The 24344-nt window shown below is 38.0% G+C and overlaps 1 protein-coding gene across 11 annotated transcripts in view; it reads right to left on the bottom strand.

Annotated features, from left to right (window-relative positions):
- The window catches only part of BBX (BBX high mobility group box domain containing), a 273350-nt gene that overhangs the window by 155938 nt on the left and 93068 nt on the right, over positions 1-24344 (bottom strand). Inside the window, exon 1 of one of the 11 annotated variants that reach the window (XM_017870845.1) lies at positions 12679-12697. The exons of 9 other annotated variants lie outside the window; for them this stretch is intronic. The gene's annotated coding sequence lies outside the window, so the exon portion shown is untranslated. Of the gene's footprint in view, positions 1-572; positions 679-12678; positions 12698-24344 lie in introns of those variants that run through there. One more of the 11 variants, XM_017870844.1, reaches the window with a different exon arrangement.

The raw sequence follows: 24344 nt of genomic DNA, 5'->3' as shown, positions 1-24344 counted from the left end.
ATGGTGTACATGTAAACTAATGGAATTTTATTTTAATAACACTGCAAATACATATCCCTAAACTGTATCATTTCTAAGAATTCAAAAGTTATCATTTATGTTTCTTTGTAAGACAGATTTAGGTTGCTGCAGTGGTGAAACTAAACCCACACTCAACTAAAAGAAACAACTCCCTGCTCTAGGCAGATTATGACAATATATTTCTTCTCAATCTGTAAGCTACATACTGTGGAAATTGAATATCATAAGTTCTCTGACAGCCAAACAGAAACCCTCCAAATTTTATCTGGCTATTACAAATGGCCACATGAGTAGCCTCAGAAAAGCAGTTGCAGCATAGTCTGGTCTGCATTTAAATCACTAGTATTTCAGAGAGCGTTCTGATTTGATGGAAATGAGTGGTGATGTGACATATCAGAAAGGCAGGTGGCCCAGCAGGGGGAAATGCCCTAAGTATGAGCACAGCCCTACAGAACGGTGACTTGAATGTGCCCTGAGACCAATGCCTGGGCAGATTTTCATCTGAGCCACCTGGTACCTGTCTGTGTTCTCTGGGTCCCACTTTGGCTTACTTTCAACCTCCAATCACCCCCACAGGGCCTTGGCTTCCTGAGTCCCGGTGATTAGCTCCACTGCCTCATTAGGAACTTGTCTTTCCCTTTTCAAGGCCTCTGCTTCCCACCCATGACACTGCACACCCCCCTCCCAGTCCTAGCCAGCACTGATCTGGCACAGCCCAGGATTCCCTCTGAGAAACTTCATAATGGCAGGTGGGACAGCCATGTATTATATATCATTTATCCCTTACAAACAGGGCATCTGACTTGGCATCTGAAAAACCTATCTTACAGATGTGGCCTAAACCACCACTGAAACATGCTGAAGCAACTGGCTTTTTGGCACAGCTCTCACACTCCCCTTGAGGTGCTGTTTTAAAAAGCTTTTTATTCTAAAAAAGGTGAGGTGCCACCTGTTACAATGAGGCAGATTCCCAATTAGTGTTAATGTCCAGCATAACATTCAAAGGCATGTCATTGCAAAATCCCCTAGTATGCCAAATCTGTGTTTTGCACCCTGATGTCACTACTACCTAGTCAGTGCAGAAGGGGCTCTGAGGTAACCATGCTGCCCACTTACAGAGAAGAATATTTAATCCCCATGAATGACTGCTTTTCTGATATTTTCATCAATTCTCTGGGTAATAGATTAAGCTTTAACTAACTCATTTTCATACATACCCCTAATTCAATCAAGCTCAATAAAAGTCATTCTGGACTGCAATTATTTGCTAAGGAACAATTACATTCAAATGAAAAAAAAATTGCTGGGCATGATACCATGCGTGGTACAGACGCCTCTCCATTTATGCAGCAAAACAACAACAAAATAGCCAAACTGCTGGAAAAGGAAATAAGGATTGTTTTCCTCATCCTTCGGAAGACAGAATACTCATGCTTTTATACCTTAAAAGGGGGGAAGCAGGGGATGAAAAGCAAATTTTAAAATTATTGCTTTCAACTACATTTATGCTTTCAAAGAGGCTGTATTTCTAATCTAAGAGCCAGCACGACTTCTGAGACCCAAAGCAAATACAGGTCACAAACTAGGAGTTCTAATACCCACTCTTCCACAAAACCGTCCCCTGACTTCCTCCTTTTCCTCAGCAGGTACTGTATTCCAATTTCCACTTTATAATGCAAGTTTTCTTAAAAGATTTTTCCTACTACAAAACTACTTCTCTACCTTTATGTGAATACAATTCTTATCTTCTGATCAACTCACTATTTTATATACTACATGTTGATAAAATGAACTTAATCACCAAGCTTTTACTTCCATGTAATATAATGTAGTCGCACTTGTAGTCAAAAAATTCTTGATTTAATTAAAGCCTTCCCTGTCCTGGGCGTGCATAACCCTTTCCCACTCCATATATTCTGTTAATCCCGACAGTAGCCTCAGACACATTATGCAATTTATAGTACTGAAAATGATGTTGTTATATCAACTGCTATGCAATTTTGGCCAATGAATTCCATGCCTCAGGTCACTGTTGTCCACTACAGGCTAAAGGCCTAGAAATGATAAACTGACAGTCTGATCTCTAGTTAAATCATTTGCTGGAATAAAATATCTTCATATAAAGATAACTGCAGGAACATATATACACTCACATACACACACATATAAAATAAAAGTGACAACATAAACTATGAATAAAGACAAAACTTTTGTTAAAATCACCCATCTGTCTTTTACAGTTGAAGCTTAAACCACAGCTGTTTCACAGGCATTTCTGGCCAAGCACCAGTCTTTAACTGAAATTACAATGTCAGCTATACTGAGAATGGAAATCTCTCAAAAAAAAAATGCAAATCTGAATTACCTCTTTGTCACCTTTCCACCCCTACCTTGGCATTTCCTCATTACTCCTAGAGCCTTTCAGCTGAAAAACATTAAATATAAATATGTCTTAAGTGTTCCCTAGATAATTTGGCAGTAAACCAAAGTAACTACTAAGTAATTACAGATTTGTCCGTTTGTTTGGATTCTCCAAAAACAGTATCAGAAAACACTAGGTAGCACGGACAGAAAACTACAGCATTCATTGTTTCAGATGGGGCCTTTATAATAGCAGACGAAAGATTTGCAAATCCTCTCCCCTCCAGTACTCAATATTGAACCAAGTATAAACTTATTTTAAAAAATGACCAGCAAGGTGTTGGTGGCTCACACCTATAATCCCAGCACTTTGGAAGGCCCAGGCAGGTAGATCACTTGAGCTCAGGAGTTCAAAATCAGCCCGGGCATCATGGTGAAATACCATTTCTACTAAAAATACAGAAATTACCTGGGCATGATGGTGTGGGCCTATAGTTCCAGCTACTCAGAAGGCTGAGGCAGGAGAATTGCTTAAACCTGGGAGGTGGACGCAGCAGTGAGCTGAGATACTGCCATTGCACTTCAACCTGGGCAACAGAGTGAGATTCAGTCCCAAAAAAACAAAAAAAAAAAAAGAAAAAAAAGAAAAATTACCTACCACCTACCTATATGCCAACAGAATAGCAAGGCAAATGATGTAGCCTTTTACTATTTGGGAAATTACTAACCTACTATGCGTTAACACTGCAAAAACTATTATAATAGAGCGGGCACGCTGGCTCATGCCTGTTAATCCCAGCACTTTGGGAGGTCGAGGCAGGTGGATCACCTGAGGTCAGGAGTTTAAGACCAGCCTGGCCAACATGGCGAAACCTTGTCTCTACTAAAAATACAAAAATTAGTTGGGCATGGTGTTGGGTGCCTATAATCCCAGCTACTTTGAAGGCTGAGGCAGGAGAATCACTTGAACCCGGGAGACGGAGGTTGTAGTGAGCCAAGATTGCACTACTGCACACCAGACTGGGCAACAGAGCAAGACTCCATCTTACAAAACAACAACAACAACAACAACAACCAAACAGCTATTATAAAAGAGTTACTGCTTTCTTAAAGCTGATGAGACATAGTTGGGTGATCACATACACAAACAAAGTTAAATATTAATAGCATAATATGTAATAAATGTCAAAATGGTAAGCAAAGAAATTTTTTAAAGTTAGAATATTCCAGGGGATCTCTACACAGGAGATGAATAAAACTGGAGCCTGTAGAACCAACGGCAATTGGGAATACAGACAGACAGGATGGAGGAGAGTGTTAAAGGCCTAGGACGAGCAAAGTTTCAATACTAAAGCAATCATGACTTGCTGGAAGGGATAGGAGGCATATGCAGCAGATCTGGTTGAAGTACAGGGTTCACATGAGAAAGTAGGACATGAAATGTGGGCAAATGAGAAAGCAACGTGATTTGCTCTTTTTTCTCTCCATAGTTTCCTAAATAGCAGACTAATGTTAGCAGCATGGTGGTATACTAAGCATACTGGCCTTAGGTTTACTATCCTGCAATTGTGGGCCAATTCCTAAGCCTCTCTGAGCCTCTATTCCTCATCAGCAAAATTGGGATAACAATCCCTACATCTTTCATGGTTGCCTTCAGAATTATCAGAAGATATTATAAATTCACAGCATTTGGTATACAATAGGTGCTCAATAAATGTCAGTAATCTTATTAGAGATAAAACTAAGGGGTAGAAAAGCATTTAATAAAGTTACATTGTGAACACACTTAAGTTTGCCTTGACTATTCTCAGCATTTGGATGCTGAATGAAATGCTACTTCTCAAGTGTTATTTCACCATAGATTTTATTTTAATTTAGATGGCTTTCATATATATTTAATTCTGACAGTCTCACTTTTAACCCTACCAATTTCAATGTACATTAGCTGATTTAATAATACAAATATCTTATTATAATGAGCACTTGCCTTAAGATTTTTGCTGCAAGGACCATGGTGGAACCATGAATGTCTGCAGTTTCCGTAAGTGGACATGTAAAATGAGTAGGCATTAGTCCAGTCAGATGCCTCTTTTAAACATGAATTGTATCAATGAGACCGTCTCAGGTATGGGATACCACACATTTAAGGTAAAAAGAGTTTCGCTTCCAGGAAACATAAAAACATGTTTGCCAGCAGCTACATCAGGAATAATGACAGGGAAGCTCCAGGATCTTTGGGAAGATTCATAAGCTCTATCAAGCCACTGAGAACTAAGCTGGAAAATAAACAGTGAAGATAATCCCAGCCCCATAGGATACCCCTCAGAGATTGGGTTAGCTGAAGAAAACCCTGACTAACACTCTTTAGGCACCAGTCGGCACCTTCAGGAAGGGGTTCTGCAAATGAAACCCACTGGAGAAACCTTAAGACCACCTTGTCTGTTGAGGCAAGAAAGTGTTCCCTTGGCTGCTTTCACGTCAGCAACAATTTGGCAATAATTTGCAATATATAAAAAAACACATTCTTAATAAAAAAAAATTTAGTCCAAAGTCATTTGATAAAAAGGGAAGTCATTAATTATCAGTTTACATAATTTTAAATGGAAAATACTCAGTTCCAAGAAGCAAAGGACACTGATCTCTTATTTTCCCTTATTAATATATTAAATAATGTCATTTAACAGCATATTTTGATCAAAAATTATAATACATTCCTTTGCTTTTTTGAGACAGGGTCTCCCTCTGTCGCCCAGGCTGGAGTGCAGTGGTGCAACCTCGGCTCACTGTAACCTCTGCCTGCTGGGCTCAGGTGATCCTCTCACCTCAGTCTCCTGAGTAACTGGGACTGTAGGCACACACCACCACACCTAGCTAATTTGTCTGTCTGTGTGTGTGTGTGTGTGTGTGTGTATTCTTATTTTTAATCTTTTTTCGTAGAAGAGCGGTTTCTCCACATTACCCACGCTGGCATCTTGAACTCCTGAGCTCAAACAGTCCTCTCACCTCGGCCTCCCAAAATGTGGAATTACAGGCGTTAGCCACTGTGTCTGGTCATATGCTACTTTTTAAAAAACAAAAAACTGTACTGTCCAGAAAAAGTACCTGTTTCAAGTGTGTCTAATATATTTGCAGCAAATCGCTGAAAGATTTGTTCCAGATATATTAATTTAATATTATATTATCAGGATATTCCTGATAATGAAGACACAAAGGAGTCTGCTCAAAAGTGACTAATGGCAACTGTCAATATGCTCCTTTAAAGTAACTTATTACAAAGCAGTTATCCTTGAGACAAAGAATATCACATGGCAGTTAGTTGTTTTAAATCAGAAAACTAGGCTGGGTTCCATGGCTCACGCCTATAATTCCAGCACTTTGGGAGGCCAAGGCAGGAGGATTACATGAACTCAGGAGTTCAAAACCAGCCTGGGCAACACACTGAGAAGACCCTGCCTGTACAAAATATTTTAAAAATTGCTGGGCATAGTGATGTACGCCTATAGTCCCAGCTACTTGGGAGGCTGAGGTGGGAGGACTGCTTGAAACCAGGAGTTCGAGACCAGCCTAGGCAACACAGTGAGACCTGCCTGTACAAATTCTTTCTTTTAATTAGTCAGGCTTGGTAGTTTGCGTCTGTAGTTAGTACCAGTTACTTGGAAAGCCGAGGTGGGAGGATGGCTTAAGCCTGGTAGTTCAAGGCTGCAGGGAGCCATGATTGCACCATTGCCTTCCACTTGGGTAACAGAGTAAGATCCTGTCTCAAGGCCTTGAGAAAGAAAGAAAAGGAAGGAAAGAAAGGAAAGGAAAGAAGAAAGTAAAGGGAAGGAGGAAAGAAGGGAGGGAAGGAAGGAATCCAAGAAATTTTCCTTAGAGTCCATCAGGGAAGTCCAATCACATTTCCATAGCTGAAGCCAAGTAGGACCCAGAAAGTTTAAGTGACTACACAAAAGACCATCAGCTGGTTTATGACAGAGCTGTGACAACATCCCAGGTCTTCACATTGCTTTTCTCATGACTTCACACTGCTGCCCTTGTAGGAGTTGATGTTTTTCCCTATCACACATCCTGTGAAATCACAGGATGACAGAATGTTGGAGGCAGATAAGAGTTTGAAGCCACTCAGTTCAACCTATCAACCATACAGCCAAGACAGAGGCAGAGGTAGGCCAGAAGCCAAGGCTACTGCCATGGTCAGTACACTTGCCCTGTATCACACTGCCCTTCTGGAAGATGATCAATCCGTTTGATCTGCAGTTTGTCATCCACAGACTAGCAGAAGGCTCCAGACCAGATTACAACGCATCCCTACTCTTCCTGTGTTCCTCTACAGAAGCGTTCAGCTGGAAAAGTATCATAAAACCAGGGCCTAAGTTTTTACTGTCAATGCTCAGTCAGAATCAGAAAATGTTTCTTGGCTCTAAAACACTTTCTCTTTTCTAGTCTGAAGGCAAAGAAAGATGCCTTCCACAGCCTGTTAGCTGTAGAAGTGAGCGTGTAAAATACTTCCCTGTGTTCCTAAATATTCCTATAAATACCTTAGAATAAAAAATTAATGTCAGTGTAGATGGTATAGAGGAATTCTCTGTAGTTTCCACACAATTTTGTTGTGAACCTAAAACTTCTAAAAAAAAAAAGTCTATTATTTTTTAAAAAGTTAATGTCAGTTTATTACATTCTAACTACATTCAAATTATATACTGACTAAAGAATAAACAGCAAGCCAATGCCAGTTGAGAATATATGAAGAGTAACTCTCCTTTAAATGCTCACCGCATTAGAAACGCCTAGTACAAATTAAAATTATGTTCTCCATTAAAACTAAGCACATTCTCTACAGTAACAACCTCTGTATAATATAAATGCTCTACCAATAATTAATCCTCAATAAATGCCCTCTGCATTAGATCTACTGCTCCCATAGCAGTCAATATTTAAAGAAATACAAAACATTTAGTTTAGATTAAGCCAATTCAAAATAGCAAAGGAAATATTCTCCAACTATTTCCATTGATAGACATAGGGTTATCCTTTGTCACTAATTCCAGTGTAGTAACCCACAGAAATTAGTGCTATACAACTCCGGGGGCCACCAATTATAAGTACTACAAGGCAAATGGCAAAAGGCTTATCCCGAAGCAGCCTAAGAGATACCTGTAATAGCCATGGTTTTTAATACTGCTAATAAGCATTTTGAAATTTTAACTTCTTATATAATTAACAAAATCAGATTTTGTCACCTTTCAAGTTAAAAAGGAGTCTCATATAGAAACTTTATTTAAATAGCAGAATAATCAGCTACATAAGTGTATTTTCCATATTGGCTTTTCTTAAGCAGCAAATTATAGACATGTATGCTTTTGCCTGCTCATCATACAGTCCCCCCCACCCCCATTCCCTGGTAAAGGCACTTAGATTTTTAGAAAAATACTCCATGTACCTTGAATGTATATATATATTTTGGGAAAACAGTCCATGGCTCCTTGAGTGGAACTGACCTAATTCTACCCAAGTTTCAGGTATAGAACTATCACCCAGGCTTGGTCACTCAGCTTATTCCATGTTCGTGAACACTGCAGCTGGGTGATGAATGGGTACGAAACCTGAATCATGGCAAAGTATGCAAAATACATAATACAAAGTTTATGCTATATTATTCCCAGTGCCCAAAGGGAAAGGAGACAGAGAGTAGAGCAATTAGCAGTTTTGTTGAAATAAAAGTACTGGCTGGGCGCGGTGGCTCACGCCTGTAATCCCAGCACTTTGGGAGGCTGAGGCAGGAGGATCACGAGGTCAGGAGTCCGAGACCATCCTGGTCAACACAGTGAAACGCCATCTCTACTAAAAATACAAAAATGAGCCGGGCATAGTGGCGGGTGCCTGTTAATCCCAGCTACTCCGGAGGCTGAGGCAGGAGAATCGCTTGAACCCCGGAGGCAGACCTTGGAGTAAGCCAACATGGTGCCACTGCACTCCAGCCTGGGGAACAGGGTGAGAATCCATTTCAAAAAAAAAAAAAAAAAAAGATGAAAATACTGAACCACATATATACAGAATACTGATTTATTTTACTTTATTTCAAATCCTAACCTCAATGACTTTATTCAAAATTTTTGGCACATGATGATATTCTGTAAGTCAAGATGTTTAGATTTTACATTTTCCCTACACATACCAGTTTCTCCTTCAATTGTATTTCCTATAAAGATAAGTTTCAGGTTTCAACACAAATACTAAAAACTGGCAAATGTTAATTTGACTTTTAAAACTAATTCTACAGTATTTTCAATATCTTGAAATTTGTTTATGTATGGCAGTATACTTAAGTGGACAGTGACACATAATTCATTTTCCATTCAAGGTTATGGCCTGATATTTTTTCTTAGATTTAGCAGAAAACTAAAACAAAACAAAACATGGACTCATTTGGAATACGGTGTTTCACTTCAGTGAGAGCTATTATACACACCTCCAGAAAAACATAACCAATTTCTGAGGAGTTAAAGCAAAATATATCAATACCCAAACTATTCTGAATACAATTTTCAAATAAAGTCTTCATAGCTTGAAAAGGCATAGTGTTTGAGTTACTTTTATAGATGGTAATAGTCATAAGGAACCCAAGAGATGGGTATCGTGTAATATATATGATAATTATTTTCTTCACTGGATCCCTCATATCAACTTACTTGATCCAGGTCTCTTTCATAGAAGTTGAATTTAATGTATGTGATATGGTCACATATAAACATCACATAACCAAAAACATAAACTTCAAACAACTGAGCTCTACCATTACTCAGATTCCAGACAAAGAGAATACTTGCTATAACTTAAAAGTAACAACAAAGTATTTGCTTATTCTCTGGAGGTAAGGTGAATAGAAAGAAAGGCATCATTAAATGTAAATTCAGACCTAAGATTTATTTCCAAACGTTAGCTATATCAAGGCTTTTATGGGTTTCCGGAAATGCCAAAGCCTGCTTTGATAACAAGGGTAAAAGCAAACTTCAATTATTCTAGTGTCAGGGTGAACAGTAACAGGAATAGTAACACACTTTGGATTCCAATTCTGAATCATAGTTTATAGCCTTCAATGAATCTCATCAGCATCAAGTTTCATATAATAAATTTTGGGGGATCTTCAAGAGATTGTCTACGATATAGACTTGAATAGGCTTGAAATTTAAGGTTATTTGTTTACAGTAAAATCTACAACACAGTTCAACCCTGTTGCTAGAAAATACTTAATTTTAATTAACTAATTAGGTCCTGCTTTATCTCCATACTCCAGTCCTCCCTCCAAAGCTATTTTAATATGCTTACTGAATATTTTGTATGGTACTAATTCTACATAGAGCTGAGAATGGTACATCAGATAACAGAGGTAGAGGAGAGGACAGATGCTGTTAAGAGGGAAACTCTAGGTTTCTCTTTTGAAGTTCTAGCATGAGAACTCAAATAATGCATACTAACAGACATCTGTCTAAGCTAAAAATCCAACGGTGGAGTAATAAGACGAGGTAGCATGTAAGCATACCCACAGACACAAGTAAGCATTGTCATCTTTATCTGTTTATATTACTGAAAGGTATCACCTATAGTCTGAACTTAGTAGCATCAAGTAGAATGAATAGAAGTCCAAAAGTAGAGAACAGAGAGGGGATGCCTACCTTAACTGAAAAGCACGTAAAGTGACAAACTGTAATATGAGTCAACACTGTGAAGTCGCTGGCTAGCAAGAAGAGATGAAAGCCCACTCTATCTGGTGCTGTCTATATCCGGTAAGAACATAAAGACTACTGAGAGATTATGGAGAGGGGCTAAGAAATCCTGTTGGGGGCACAATGGTTGAAGGAATTGAAAACGTTACTCTGGAAAAGAAGTGCTCTTTTCACATCCTTTTATGGTCTTAAGGAAGAGACATCAGACATAATTTTGTATGGTGTTTTCATAGTGTAAAACTGAAATCAATAAGCAGATGTTTCTAGCAGGCAGTTTTGGGGGTTCCGTATGAGGAAATTCTTTCTAACCATCAGATCTGTCTAAAAATGAAAGTTCCTCTTGGATGTCTGTGCAGGGCACTGAGGCCTTAGAGTCTAAGATTCTAACATTTCAAGATTCTCTAGCTTTCAAAAAACAAAACAAATGAGAGCTGGAAACCATGAGGCCTGAAATCAACCAAGTCCGCAGTCGTGATGCCCAGAGACAACCGCTCTATCCCTTTGATCCGCACCAAATATGCTAGTGCAGTAATACATTTTTAAAAGTTCAGGTTCTATGCATTTTAAATCATGATTCATATCAGTATTAATATCAAACTCTTTAAGGAACTAAGAATTGATCATATGCCAGTTTCTAATTTAAAGATAGTATAGAACTTTTCATAAAATCAAAAGATTTAATAATAATGTAATTCAATGATTATATATTTAGCTTATGCTCATTTTATTGCACTACATTGAAACTGTTAACATGAAATTCAAAATAAATAGCATTATTATCTATTTTCATAGGACTGTTTTTTGAAATTCAAAGTACTTAGAAATATTCAAATCTATTAAAAATTATTATAGTAACTTACAAAGTTTTCCCCCCATGTTATATATTAAAAAAACAGAGCTAAAAATAGCTACAGTTATACTCATTAACTGTACAAATACGAAAAAAAATATCCACAGTACAAATTATCAGATGGGTAAATCATTCAACTACAAGGCTTCTCTATGCACATCAGTTTTGTTTTACTTTTGGTTGTCATTGTTTTTTAATCAGTATTTTATGAACATCCCAAAAGAACAGGCTACTAATTGTAAAAGAGCAAAAGGATTTGTTGGAATCATTTAACAAGGGATTTTATCGTCCAATTTGTATCTTACAGACTTAGATTCACATTTTTATTGCATTATCTTACAAAATTTGCTTTTCAGCATATTTTTAGCTGACCTTGCAGGGTAGAGAATGCACCCCAGAATTGAAGATCATGAGGTTAATATCTTTGTAGAATTAACATGCCTTATAATTGACTTCCTAAGGGATTTTACCATTTTTCCCCTGCAGGGGATGTTCCCTTTCAGTTAAAATTCCACTGTACAGATAACTACTTTGATAACAGGTGTCCTCTTTTATTAATCACTTATTTTCGTTGTGTGAACCCTTCTCTGAAGGTTATTCCAAACATCTGACATAAATAAAATTCCCACAACCCTAAATTTAAAAATCATATTTCCTTTATAAAAATTAACTTCAAATAGATTACAAGTAGACACACCCAGACACTTTCAAAAACTGAAAGTACTAATAAACATGTAAAAGTATTTCTAAGGCCAGGCGTGGTAGCTCACACCTATAATCCCAGCACTTTGGGAGGCCAAGGCGGGCAGATTACCTGAGGTCAAGAGTTTGAGACCAGCCTAGCCAACATGGTGAAACCTTGTCTCTACTAAAAATACAACAACAACAACAACAACAACAAATTAGCTGGGCGTGGTGATGCACGCTTGTAGTCCCAGCTACTCGGTGAGGCTGAGGCAGGAGAATCACTTGAACCCAGGAGGTGGAGGTTGCAGTGAGCGAAGGTCGTGCCACTGCACTCAAGCCTGGGTGGCAGAGGGAGTCCATCTCAAAAAATAATTATAATAAAATTAAAAGCATTTCTAAGATTGCACCAGAGGTTCCCACTAGGATCTGAAATTGAAACCTGTGGGCCAGCTCTTGATTGCCAGTGCTAAAGAAAGGCAACTGAATTAAGAATTCTGAAAACCATTTTCAAATCACTTTGAAATACCTTCTTCTCCCATAAATACATTTTCTTAAAATGATATATGCAAAAATAATTTAAGTTTTCAAATATAACAAATTTAATGTAACTACTATTTATGTTTCTTATGGTTAAAAGTAAAATCAATTTTACATTTCTTAGATGACACAAGGCAGAAAAATATCAACTGCAGAGAAGTTAAAGAGTATTCCGTAGCTAAGGAAAATCGACCTGGAATTGAAATGTCATCAGGTTGCCATAAATAATCCACAAATAGCAAAAAGAATGCATGCACTGGTAATATATTTCTAGGTAAGAGACCCCACACAAATGACGATGACTTTAAAAACAAAATAGAACCCTGAAACCTGTCTGAAGTTAATTAGATTTTATTTTAGGTTTTTTCTTTTTTTTTTTAAACTAATTCTAAGCAGGAGAATGGTTTTAACCCAAATATGCCAGAATAAAACTTACACTACGTATCAAACACAAAAATGTTAGGTTAAAGTCCTCTAGATGACCTACACTGGGAGACTTACTTGACACTTTGAATTTTATTCTAACACTTCACTTTCTTCCACTACACATATCTCCTATGGTGATTTTCTTCTTCCTTGTTTTAATCTAAACATCTTCACTATTTTTTATCCAAGTGCCTGCCTGGGCACTTTATGAGGTACGCTTGATTAGGCTATAGTCAGATGTGCCTAGGATGAACCTAAAAATGAGCCCAAAAGCTTAGAGGGCTGGGCAGAGTGACAAGGTGGTAATTTCCCTATTGTGATGGAAAAGACGGCCAGAGGGGTGGCTCACGCCTGTAATCCCAGCACTTTGGGAGGCTGAGGCGGGCAGATCACGAGGTCAGGAGATTGAGACCATCCTAGTTAACACGGTGAAATCCCGTCTGTACTAAAAATACAAAAACTTAGCCAGGCGTGGTGGCGGGCGCCTGTAGTCCCAGCTACTCGGGAGGCTGAGGCAGGAGAATGGCGTGAACCTGGGAGGTGGAGCTTGCAGTGAACCAAGGTCGCGCCACTGCACTCCAGCCTGGGCGACAGAGCAAGACTCCGTCTAAAAAAAAAAAGAGGAGGGCCCAGGAAAAAAAAAAAAGACGAGTGTCCAGGTAAAAAAAAAAAAAAAAAGACGAGTGTCCAGGTGATCAGGATGAGCAGCAAGCTAAACAGTTCATTCCAGTCAGGCAGAGATCCAGTTTGGGATCTCCTTGACATGGGGTGTTATAACGAATGAATCAGAAAAAGTTTGAGCAGACAGGAAGACTTGTGAGTCATCTAAACACACACCATTAAACCTATGGTGAAGAGATGTCACCCAGGGACCTCCCCAAAGGAGAATAGGGAAATCAGCGGCCCATGGGCTGAACTCTCAGGGAACCTTCACAGCCTGGCTTTTGACAGTTCCTTTTTCATTGTGAGAAGAGTTAGGAAAGAAACATAAACAGATTATCACTCTTGCCCATAACTGACACTGTTGAGTATTTCTAGGAGTTGGTCTAAACCCGTTCTCTGGGCAAGCTAATCCTCAAGTACCCGCTCCCAACAGCACATGCCTGTCTACTACATACATTATTCTTCCACAACTTTTCCTTATAATTCCACACATTTCAAAAGATCTCTATACTCAAACAAAGCATGTTTTACTCGCTGAATTACATTCCCTTGGCCAGATCACATCCTATTTTCCTGTTAGAATTGGTTTAAAGATGAAAGATAAGCTCATTGCTTTGGCAGGCAACAGAAATGGCAAACTCACTGGGTCGGGGCAAATTCTATCTGAAAACTGAATGCCATTTTCCCCACTTCCACCCCAGAAATGTAAGTAGTTCAGTCCAAAATAGTTTAGGCAATGATAGCAACCAAAATAATACCAGAGTTCCCCATCCGCATCATGCAAAGGAGTGGGGAGGAGGAGGGAGAACATATTCAAATATAAAGAGTCCTTGTATTTACTCTGAGACATTTAACTACTCAGAATTTGTACGGACCTCAGAAAGTTTCCACAATGCCTCTTCTTTCTGAATCTATCATTCTCAAGCTGGACTATAAAACACAATCACAGGAGACACTTTAAAATATGCAGATACCCACACACTCCCTCCCCTAAACCAATTAAATCAGAATAATCCTGAACATTGGTCTCACGCATCCAGAGCCCTAAAAGCTCCCCAAGTGATTCTAAGGCGCAGTCAGGCTTGAGATCCACTATGGATATAGAAGGGGTGAAGTTATAACAATTAAGTGTTAAAAACTGACAGTATTTGTGACGGATGAGCTCAGAGGACTAAAGTGGAGGGTTTAAAATGGTCACAGGTAATACTGAATCAGACCAGTTAGGCTTATTCTCTTTTATGGCAAGACTGTACCTCTACAGACAGGCATCTCACCAGTTTATGTCACACATTTGAATGGATCTGTGTATTTAAAAAAAAAAAAAAAAATGGTGTTGGAGGAAAGTCTCAATATACGCAATGTGAAACTGTCCTTACATTCACAAAGCAGTAAGGAAGAGATGTGGTTTGTTCATCGTGCCCCCTCCTATGTTCACCACCACATTTGATAAACATGTTTTGCAACTCAGCTGACTAATAATAAGAATGCATTCTGTGGCTACAAGAGAAGGGCAAAATTTCTCTTTGTGACCACTAGGCTCCAACCAGAAGTATGCCATGATTTTTATTAAATAGATGGAACACGTTTGGTACTAAATGATGTGTTTGTAGAAAGAAAAAAAAAAAATTTCCCATGGCCAAAAGTTAATGACATTGGTTATCATCTTTAACACACCAATGAGCAGGGGAGATGAGGGGCACTATATCCTCTATGAGGCTGCCCAATTATTTCACAGTAGCTTCAAACATCATTCCACAATGGTGCTCAACTTCATGTGCATAATGGGTACTAATTTAGGGATAGCTTTCTCTCATAATTTATTGGTATATTTTCCCTATATTAATAGTTGGCCCTTCTATGTAGAAATAAGTGGGGATTTATATATCCATGGACCCTAGATAGGTTTCAAGTGATATCATAAGGAAGTTGTTTGTTTTTTATATTATTTTGTTTTGATTCCTCCTCATTAGCAATTAATTTGCATCTTACCTTCCTTTTGGGAAGAGGAGGTTCTAAGGGACAAAGCTACTGAACAACCTGAGAATTTAGCTACTCAAATCACCCAAAATGCACATCCTCAGCTCTGCAAGCTGAGTACAGAGAGACCCAAATCTCATCGGGTGGGGAAAAAAGAGCTTAACTACCTTAGAAATTGCAGGCTTCCCAGAGCTCAGCTCAAACATTTAAAAAGTAAACACTTCACAATTACAAAGAAATCAAAACATTTCTTTCAAGTGGAAAAAGATCAAGGAAATAAAAAAATGCTGCTTGTGATAAACATGATATAGTTTACTATCTAGAATTGTTCTAGACAAAAAGATGCTTCTCTTCGGTACTAATACATGCAGTTTCTAATCTCTCACCCCTATAAGTTCCCATTTCATTTTAATAAAGAAAAACGAGCTGTGAAGGCCAATTTTCAGAGCAAGACAGTGTAAACTGCACATCTTGATCAAAGAAATACTAATTTTAAGTATTAAAAAACCCTAAAAATCAGTGATAACCAAGTATTTGATGACACATCTATTTTATGTTTGGTTCCATTTCACAATGTAACCTAATGTTCTGTGAATTTTAATAGTATGTCACTGAGATAACTGGAGAGTTCGTTAAATTAAATGGAAATAATAATCTCAATGAACCCTAAAAAAAGGTTTCCTCACATAAAAATAGTACATATAAAAAAGATACGAGAAAAAATGATTTAATCTATTTCAACTTCTTTCTTTAGTGACGAGGGTTTTCAAGATGAGTTAGTTTCTATATTTTTGACATCTGAACGTTGAGAATTTTTGATTTTAAAAATTGGAGTAATATGTTTTTTTTTTCATTTCAATAAAAAAAGAAGCAAAATCCTGTTAAATACACTTTACTTGCACATGCACACAATTTTCGTTTATAAACAGCTGCTTTTTAATTCAATATCTTTACTTATTAGCAATTTTACTACAAAATATGGAATCCTTTATATCTTTCTATACTTTAAAATTGTATAGAATTTCTATCTTTAAATTGGTACAGTAAGCATTTATATCTTTGGTATAATTTTTTAAAATATGGAGCCCTCCAGTGGCCAAATATAAATACCATGATAAATCAAGATATTCTACTGATTGCCATGGGTACCACCTCCTTATGAACTCGTTTTAATCCTATGTTTAAAGAAGATAATTGCTTCAGTTAATTTCATTCATAAATAACCAGATGTAATCAGACTCTAGATTTTATAAAATGATGGACATTTTCCAGTGTTATAGTTCCCTTATTATTCATTGCAATACTAAGAAAAAAACTCATTGAAAACATAATCACTATCAAAATAGGCATTCTAAGAAAAAAGGAAGCAACTTTTTCAGATACTGAAGAAAAATTCATTCAGAGAAAAACATTAAATAAGAAAGTTCATGCTTTTGGTGGGCACAGTGGCTCACACCTGTAATCCCAGCACTTTGGAAGGCTGAGGTGGGTGGATCACCAGGTTAGGAGACCGAGAGCATCCTGGTTAATATGGTGAAACCCCATCTCTACTAAAAATACAAAAAATTAGCCAGGTGTGGTGGCGGGCACCTGTAGTCCCAGCTACTCAGGAGGCTGAGTCAGAATGGCATGAACCTGGGAGGCGGAGCTTGCAGTGAGCCGAGATCGCGCCACTGCACTCTAGCCTGGGCGACAGAGCAAGACTCCGTCTCAAAAAAAAAAAAAAAAAAAAAAAAAAAAAGACACTTCATGCTTTCTTTCTTACAACATATAAAAATAACTATTTTACATTCTTGTTACATATTATTTTTAAATAATTAGTGCCCTCTATAAAGAAACCATACCTATATCACTATCAATAGTGAGATATGGTCAATTTAGAAAAGAAAAAAAAAAAAACTGAACCTAGTTAAACTTAGAGAAAGTAAAAGATATTCAATTATTTAAAAAATGCATGTATAACACTCGAAATGCATTATTCTTCTTCAATGATTATGTTCTAGGTGATAATCACATTAAAGAGTTCACTGTGGGTCAAAATTGTGGCTTCCAGCATTTATCAATATTCCTGCCTCAAAACTTAATTGCTATTACCACTTGATACCTAAATAACAACCAATCAAGCTTCTAAACAAACTAACAATTACAATAACGATCTCAAGATTTAATCTCTTTGGCCAGAGATCAGTGTTCATCTCCTCTTCATAGAGACACATAAGCCTCTGCATTTGGGAAACAGTCAGAAATTGGTTTCTTCTGCCCAGTACCATCAATAGGAAACACACTAAATCAAACGGGTGTTTCAATGAGCACCTACTAGGTTCTAGAAGCCTTCACTGGAATAATCTCATTTAATTGCCACAGTAATCTGGTAAGATAAGGTGGTAGCTAGTAAACCCAACCAGTGATTTTCACTTCCTGGTAGTACTTCCTTCCACAAAGAATAGGGCTGACCCACATAAGCAGTAAAATACTGAAGAAATGATACTGAGAATTCTGAGGCTAGATCATTTAAGACATTGTGGCTTCTATCTCAGTCTCTCTTCTACTACTTGCTCTGGGAAATACAAGCTGCAATGTCCTGAGAACATTTAGAAGTCCTATGGAAGGCCAGGTGCGGTGGCTCACACCTTTAATCCCAGCACTGAGAGGCCAAGACGGGCAGATCACTTGAGGTCAGGAGTTGGAGACCGGCCTGGCAAACATGATGAAACCTCATCTCTACAAAAAATACAAAAATAAGCCAGCCGTAGTGGTGGGTGCCTGTAATCCCAATTACTGGGGAGGTTGAGGCAGGAGAATCACTTGAACCCAGGAGGTGGAGGTTGCAGTGAGCTGAGAACATACTATTGCACTATAGCCTGGGCAACAGGGTAAGACTTCATCTCAAACAAAGAAACAAACGAAAGTCCTATGGAAAGGTCCTCATGGTGAGGAACCTCATAAGCCCTCCTGCAAGCCAGGCACAACCTTGCCAGGCATGTGAGTGAACCACCCTGAAGTGACCTTCCCAGTCCTGGTCAAGGCTTCCCATGAATAGAGCCTGAGCCACCATCTTGACTGTACTTCATGACATACCCTGAGCCAGAATCACACAGCTAAGTGACTCCTAAATTCCTGACCCACAGAAACTGTGAGATAATGAATGCTCACTGTTTTAAGTTTCACATAATTTGTTACACTTCAATAGATAACTAATACAGATTGATACTACAACTGTTTTTATTTTACAGAAAAGCCCAGGAAGGTATCAGATATGCTAGGAAGAAGAATATCTTTTTGTTGAACTATTCTTTCTTTTTTTGTCACTAATTATTTGGTCATTTCACCAAAACATTTAACCTATAATATCCCAGATTTTCCAATCACCCATATAGAACATGTTTCTTCTAGCTTTGCTTGTTAAATAGATTAATGTTCCTAAACTTTTTTAAAAACTTTAAAATTGTTGACAGAAAGTATATTATTGATTGTATAATTTGGAGCCTCTCAGCTTGTGTGCCAAGCGTGTAGTATGTCCAGAACTTATTTGTAAGTAAGTGAAAATCCCCTTTTTTCATAACCTGTCTTTGTAACTCAAGAAGTAAGGTATATACATTATATGTATGAAAACATCACTATGTGCCCCATGAAAAGATACGATTATTTGTCCATTTAAAAAATTTCACATGTAACAAACCTGCACACATACCCCTTGAATCTAAAATAAAAGTTAAAATTACATATAAAATAAAAACAAAGAGAAATAAAAGACAACAATTCTAGAGCTACAGGAGACCTAGATGAAGGCACCTATATGGTGAAGTTTTTATATACAGACTGTAAGCATTTATGGCCAAAAGGCCAAAACAAATTAAAGAATTTTAACAAAGAGAAAGAAACTACAAAACAAAACCAGAGTTTCTGGACATGCAAAAAAATAACTGATGTTAAAAACTCAATGGATGAATCGAAAATTAGATTATACAGGCCAGGCATGGTGGCTCCCATCTGTAATCACAGCACTTTGGGAGGCCAAGGCAGGTGGATCACTTGAGGTCAGGAGTTCGAGACTAGTCTGGCCGACATGGCAAAACTCCGTCTCTACTATTAATAAAAATACAAAAATTAGCTGGGTGTGATGGTGCATGCCTGTAATGCCAGCTACTCAGATAGCTGAGGCAAGAGAATCACTACTGTGTGTGTGGTGGAGGTTGCAGTGAGCTGAGACTGTGCCACTGCACTCCAGGCTGGGAGACACAGCGAGACTCTGTCTCAAAAAATAATAATAAAATTAGATTATACACAACTGAGGAGAAAATTAGTGAACTAGAAGCAAATTGGAATAAAACAATCAAAATGAATCGTGTAGAGATAAAAGTATAGAAATTACAGAATAGAGGGTAAGAGATACAGGAGATACAGTAAGGTCTAACTCTTAAGTCTCAGAAAGAGAACAAGAAGCAAATGAGGCAGAAAGAAGAAATTCCAAAGTTGTCCAGCAATTCTCTCTGAAATTATTTAAAATCAGCTAGCTTTAGCAGTACCTTCTCCAACAATCAATGCTAGAAGAAAATAAAATAATAGAATTATCAGTCATGGCCCAAGAATTTTATAACCAGCCTAATTACTATTTGCCTAAATTCAGGAGCAAACTATGAATGTTATTCTCCTATGTAAACTACTTTTTATTTTTTCTTTTTTTGATAAGGAGTCTTGCTCTGTTGCTCAGGCTGGAGTGCAATGGCACGATCTCGGCTCACTGTAACCTCCACCTCCCGGGTTCAAGCGATTCTTGTGTCTCAGCCTCCCAAGTAGTTGGGATTACAGGCACCCATTGTGCCCAGCTAATTTTTGTATTTTTAGTAGAGACGGTGTTTCACCATGTTGACCAGGCTAGTCTCAAATTCCTGACCCCAGGTGATCCACCTGCCTCAGCCTCCCAAAGTGCTGGGATTACAGGCCTAAGCCACTGTGCCCGACCAACTATTTTTAACTAAATTAGTCCTGTCTTTTATAATAATTCTATTAATATGCTATACATTTTAGCGATAAAATTATTTTATTATGCCCTGCTGAATTTTTTAAAAACTTTTCAAATACTGTATATTTTTTGCTTTTAAGCTTGTAAATATGATGTTCATTAGCCTATAGAATCCAAAGCAAAAGGATTCTAAAAAAATAAAAAAATAAAAATTTTTTAAACACACACACAAAAAACAAGGCTAATGAGCCTACAGCAAAGACAGTGTGATATAATTTATCTAAATGCCTTGTTTTGTGTAATGGATAAAAAGCACTTACTATATGCCAGAGGTATTCTAAATGCTTTACATTAACCACTTAGTCCTCATTAACAACCCCTTAGGTAGGCTCTATTATCCCCATTTTACAGAGGTACAGAGGTAAGGAAGGGAAGCTTTTACAAAGTTACACTGATAGCAGAGACATGATTGAACCCTGGCAGCCTGGCTTCTGAGCAGACTCAACCATGAGCCTAGATTGATGCTCATCATCTGTAATCTCTTTCATAAAGTGCAATGGGTATTCAGAAGATAAGGTGCTTTGGAATTTTGCTACATTTGAGCTTTAAAGGCCAATTTTAACACTTGTATCTATACAGTATTACTACTCTACATCTGCTTTCCTCGTCTGTAAAATAGAGAGTAAAATAGGTTACATTTTTATATTTATGAATACTAAGTGAAAACATGAATTTAAAATCACCCTGTACAGTATCTAACCCATAATCAGTATTTCTTTATGTTTTATCTTTTTTCCAAAGGCAGGTTTATATTAAAACCAATGAAACTTTTACATTTCAGGGGCCTTCACTTTCATAACCCCTTCTAAGTAGTGTACTTAATTTCATATTCATAAGTTTCTATTCCTTTTCTTAAAGAGGGTCTCCAAATTAACCTGGATCTCCTCCTGCCCTTCCTGTTAACAATTTCCATACTAAAGCAACCCCACTGGATCCCAGGTTCTGAGCAAGGAGTAAGCACACTCACTTTGTCTGTCCCACAAAAAGCAGCTATAAAATCTGGACAAGATGCATGTGGCAGCTAAAAGTAGACGGGAATAGAGGAAGAACAACAAAATTTGAAGCACCATTTTCTCTGTTCTCTCACATGCTGGGCCTCAAATATTTCTGTGGAGGTAGGAAGAAGGCACAAAAAACCGGGGCCCACAGAAATGCAGCAAAAATTCTGAAAGTGGGAAACCTTCATCCCTGACTGACGGAATACTGGTCCCAGGAGGGTAAGGCTAACCCCTGTTTTTATCCTCTTTATCATCCCACTGCTTGTCCCCATGTAGGGGCACAATCATGGAAACTGCACAGCAGATCACAGTAATTAAAGACCCCAGCTTCCTAGCCAGAGAACCAAAAACAAAGACTGCATCGATGGCAGAGAGGGAGTAGTTCAGGGGAGTGATTCCTTCAAGTTACTTATGAACTCTTCATCTCATCCCAAGCTACACAAGCATGGATCTGATCCTAAACAGCACAGACAGGCACTGAGTACTGAACTACTGAATAAAGGACTGCCAAATTCCCAAACTGGCCACTGGGTGGCAAATAAGTGGGACAAATTCAAATTAACACTGAAAAGACTTCGAAAACTGAACTGACATAGGAACCACAAGTCACAGATGGCTGGATCAAACTTGAATCCTGAAATTAAATGAGTTGACTGCCTACTAAAACGAAAATCTCAATGTTTTCTATAGGATGTGTAAAAAAGACCCAGAGTATCATAACAATCAAAATGTCCAGAATAAAATTCAAAATCAGTCAACACATGAATAAATTTAAAAATCTCAATTTGCACAGAAAACAACACTCAGGCAATAGGTATCAACTCTAAAATGACACAGATGGTGAAACAGCCTGATAAAGATATTAAAGAGGCTTTGCAAAAATTCTCTAACAAGAAAAGGTAAATGCTCTTGAAAAGGATAGAAAGATAAAGGGCTTACAGGTGGGGTACAAAATGATATAGCTGCTCTGAAAAAATCTGGATATTTCTTGCATAAACAAGCATGAAAAGGATAACCATGCAATTCCACTCCTAGGTATTAACCCTGGAGAAATCAAAAGTTAGGCTAACATAAAAATTGGTACATGAATGTTCACACTGTATTTATTCACAATTACTATAAAATAGAAACAACCCAAGGGGTAAATAAACTGCCTATATATAGTTACATATAATGAGCTACTGATAAGCACAAAAAGGAAATGAATTGTTGATATAAAGCAACAATGTGGATGAATCTCAAGCATTATGTTAAGTGAAATAACAAATCTCAAAAGGTTATATACCACATGACCCCATTTACATGGCATGCCCCCAAAAGACAAAATTACAGTAATGAAGAAGAGAACAGGGGTTGCCAGGGGTTAGGGTTGGGAGGAAAGTATGACTACAAATGAATAACGTAAGAGAATTTTTTCAGGTGACAAAACTTTTCTAAATTTTAACAAAGAACTGTACAAGAAATCTATACATGTTTTAAGCTTCATAGAATGATACACACAAAAGTCACTATTACTGCTGGTAATCGAAAATTAAAGTTTTTTTAGGTCCCAAGTTTTAAAACAGCAAACCTAGAAAAACAAATTACTGGTGTATCTATGAATAAGAGTAGTTAAAGGGGATGGGCTGTATCAGTTCATTGATTGAAATAAATTTGGCCCATTGCACTGAAGGCAAGTAAGATCAACCGAACTGCATCAGTGCTGAAAATGACTTACAAAGGTATAATCCTACCCAATATGCTTCCTGCTTTAACTGTATATACAAAACCAAGACCAAAATAGCACATGGAAAGAAAATCAAAGAACATTGTGTCACTGCCTGTCACCAGGCAGCAATTCAGGTCTTCAAGCTGAACAATATCTAAATTACCTGAGATGAGAATCTGTCTTCGAAAGACCCATTCCAATGTTAATAATTCTACCTAGGGTTCTAAGCTATATTCTTTATAATGTAATCTATGCAGCATTTTTACTTCCTCTGCTGCATCAAAAAGCAGGTGAATAAATTCCACTTCCAGCAAAATGAAACGTGCATATCCGCACAGTAGAATTTTAAATACTGAACATTATATATAAAACAATCATTAAGAAGGCTGTGAAAGGTAGAAAAAGGGCAGAGCAGCTAGGGACTTTGGGGACCCAAGAAACAACACAGTGGTAAGTTTCCTGGATTTTCCTTTCACTTCATATTATCTGCAACTTCGAACTGGAGAAGCTGGCAATCCAGAAATGCCAACAGGGCACAGACAAAAAAGCCAGCTCCCCTCAAAAGCCAGTTCTCTCTAGCCAAAGGAGCAGGAAAGGAGCAGCATAGCAAGACAGAAAACTTTTATAACTGCTCTACACAAGCCAATCATCACAGAAAAAAAAAAAACTGTGGCCCCTCACCAACCAATGCCGGCTACGGTTGAGGACTAAACCTAGACATCTACTCTGGCCAGGTTATAAAGATGAGCCACAACCCTAATACTGAGGGGGTGGTAGAGAAGCAAAAGTAGTGACCTCCGATTTTCTTTCCCTAACACACACACACACACACACACACACACACCACACACACACACACTCCACAGAAATTAATCATGTGGCGACACAGAAGTTTCAACTCCCTATGCTATGTCTCTCTCCTCTCCCTGTTTGCGTGGCATCAGAAGGGGCCTAGTGAAGTAGCAGGATTTTGACCACTGCCCAGTAGTAATGAGGCCACCTCCCCCTGTCCCACCTCTACATCCATAGTATCAGTAAAGACCATGTATAAAACAATGAGTCATACCTATCCCTTCCAGTTAGGGTGGTATCAGCAGAAGCCTACTGGTGAAAGGCAGACTGTGCCCCTGCCCAACAGGAATGAAAAACTCCTTTTTCCCCTCAGGTATCAATGGAGGACAGGTGGAACTCAGACTTCTCATCTTGCAATAATAAGACAGTGCCATCCTCTTCTTGCTGCTAAAGCAGTGTCAGAAGGCACCACTAAAACAAGAGGTTTAAGTAAAATCCATAGTCTCACAACATAATACTCAGAATATCTAGGTTTCAATGGAAAGTCACTTCTCATACCAAAGCCAAGAACATCAACTTG

Source organism: Rhinopithecus bieti, unplaced genomic scaffold (assembly GCF_001698545.2).
Source record: "Rhinopithecus bieti isolate Rb0 unplaced genomic scaffold, ASM169854v2 scaffold_5478, whole genome shotgun sequence".
NCBI lineage: Eukaryota > Metazoa > Chordata > Mammalia > Primates > Cercopithecidae > Rhinopithecus > Rhinopithecus bieti.
This window is presented reverse-complemented; position numbering and strand designations above follow the sequence as displayed.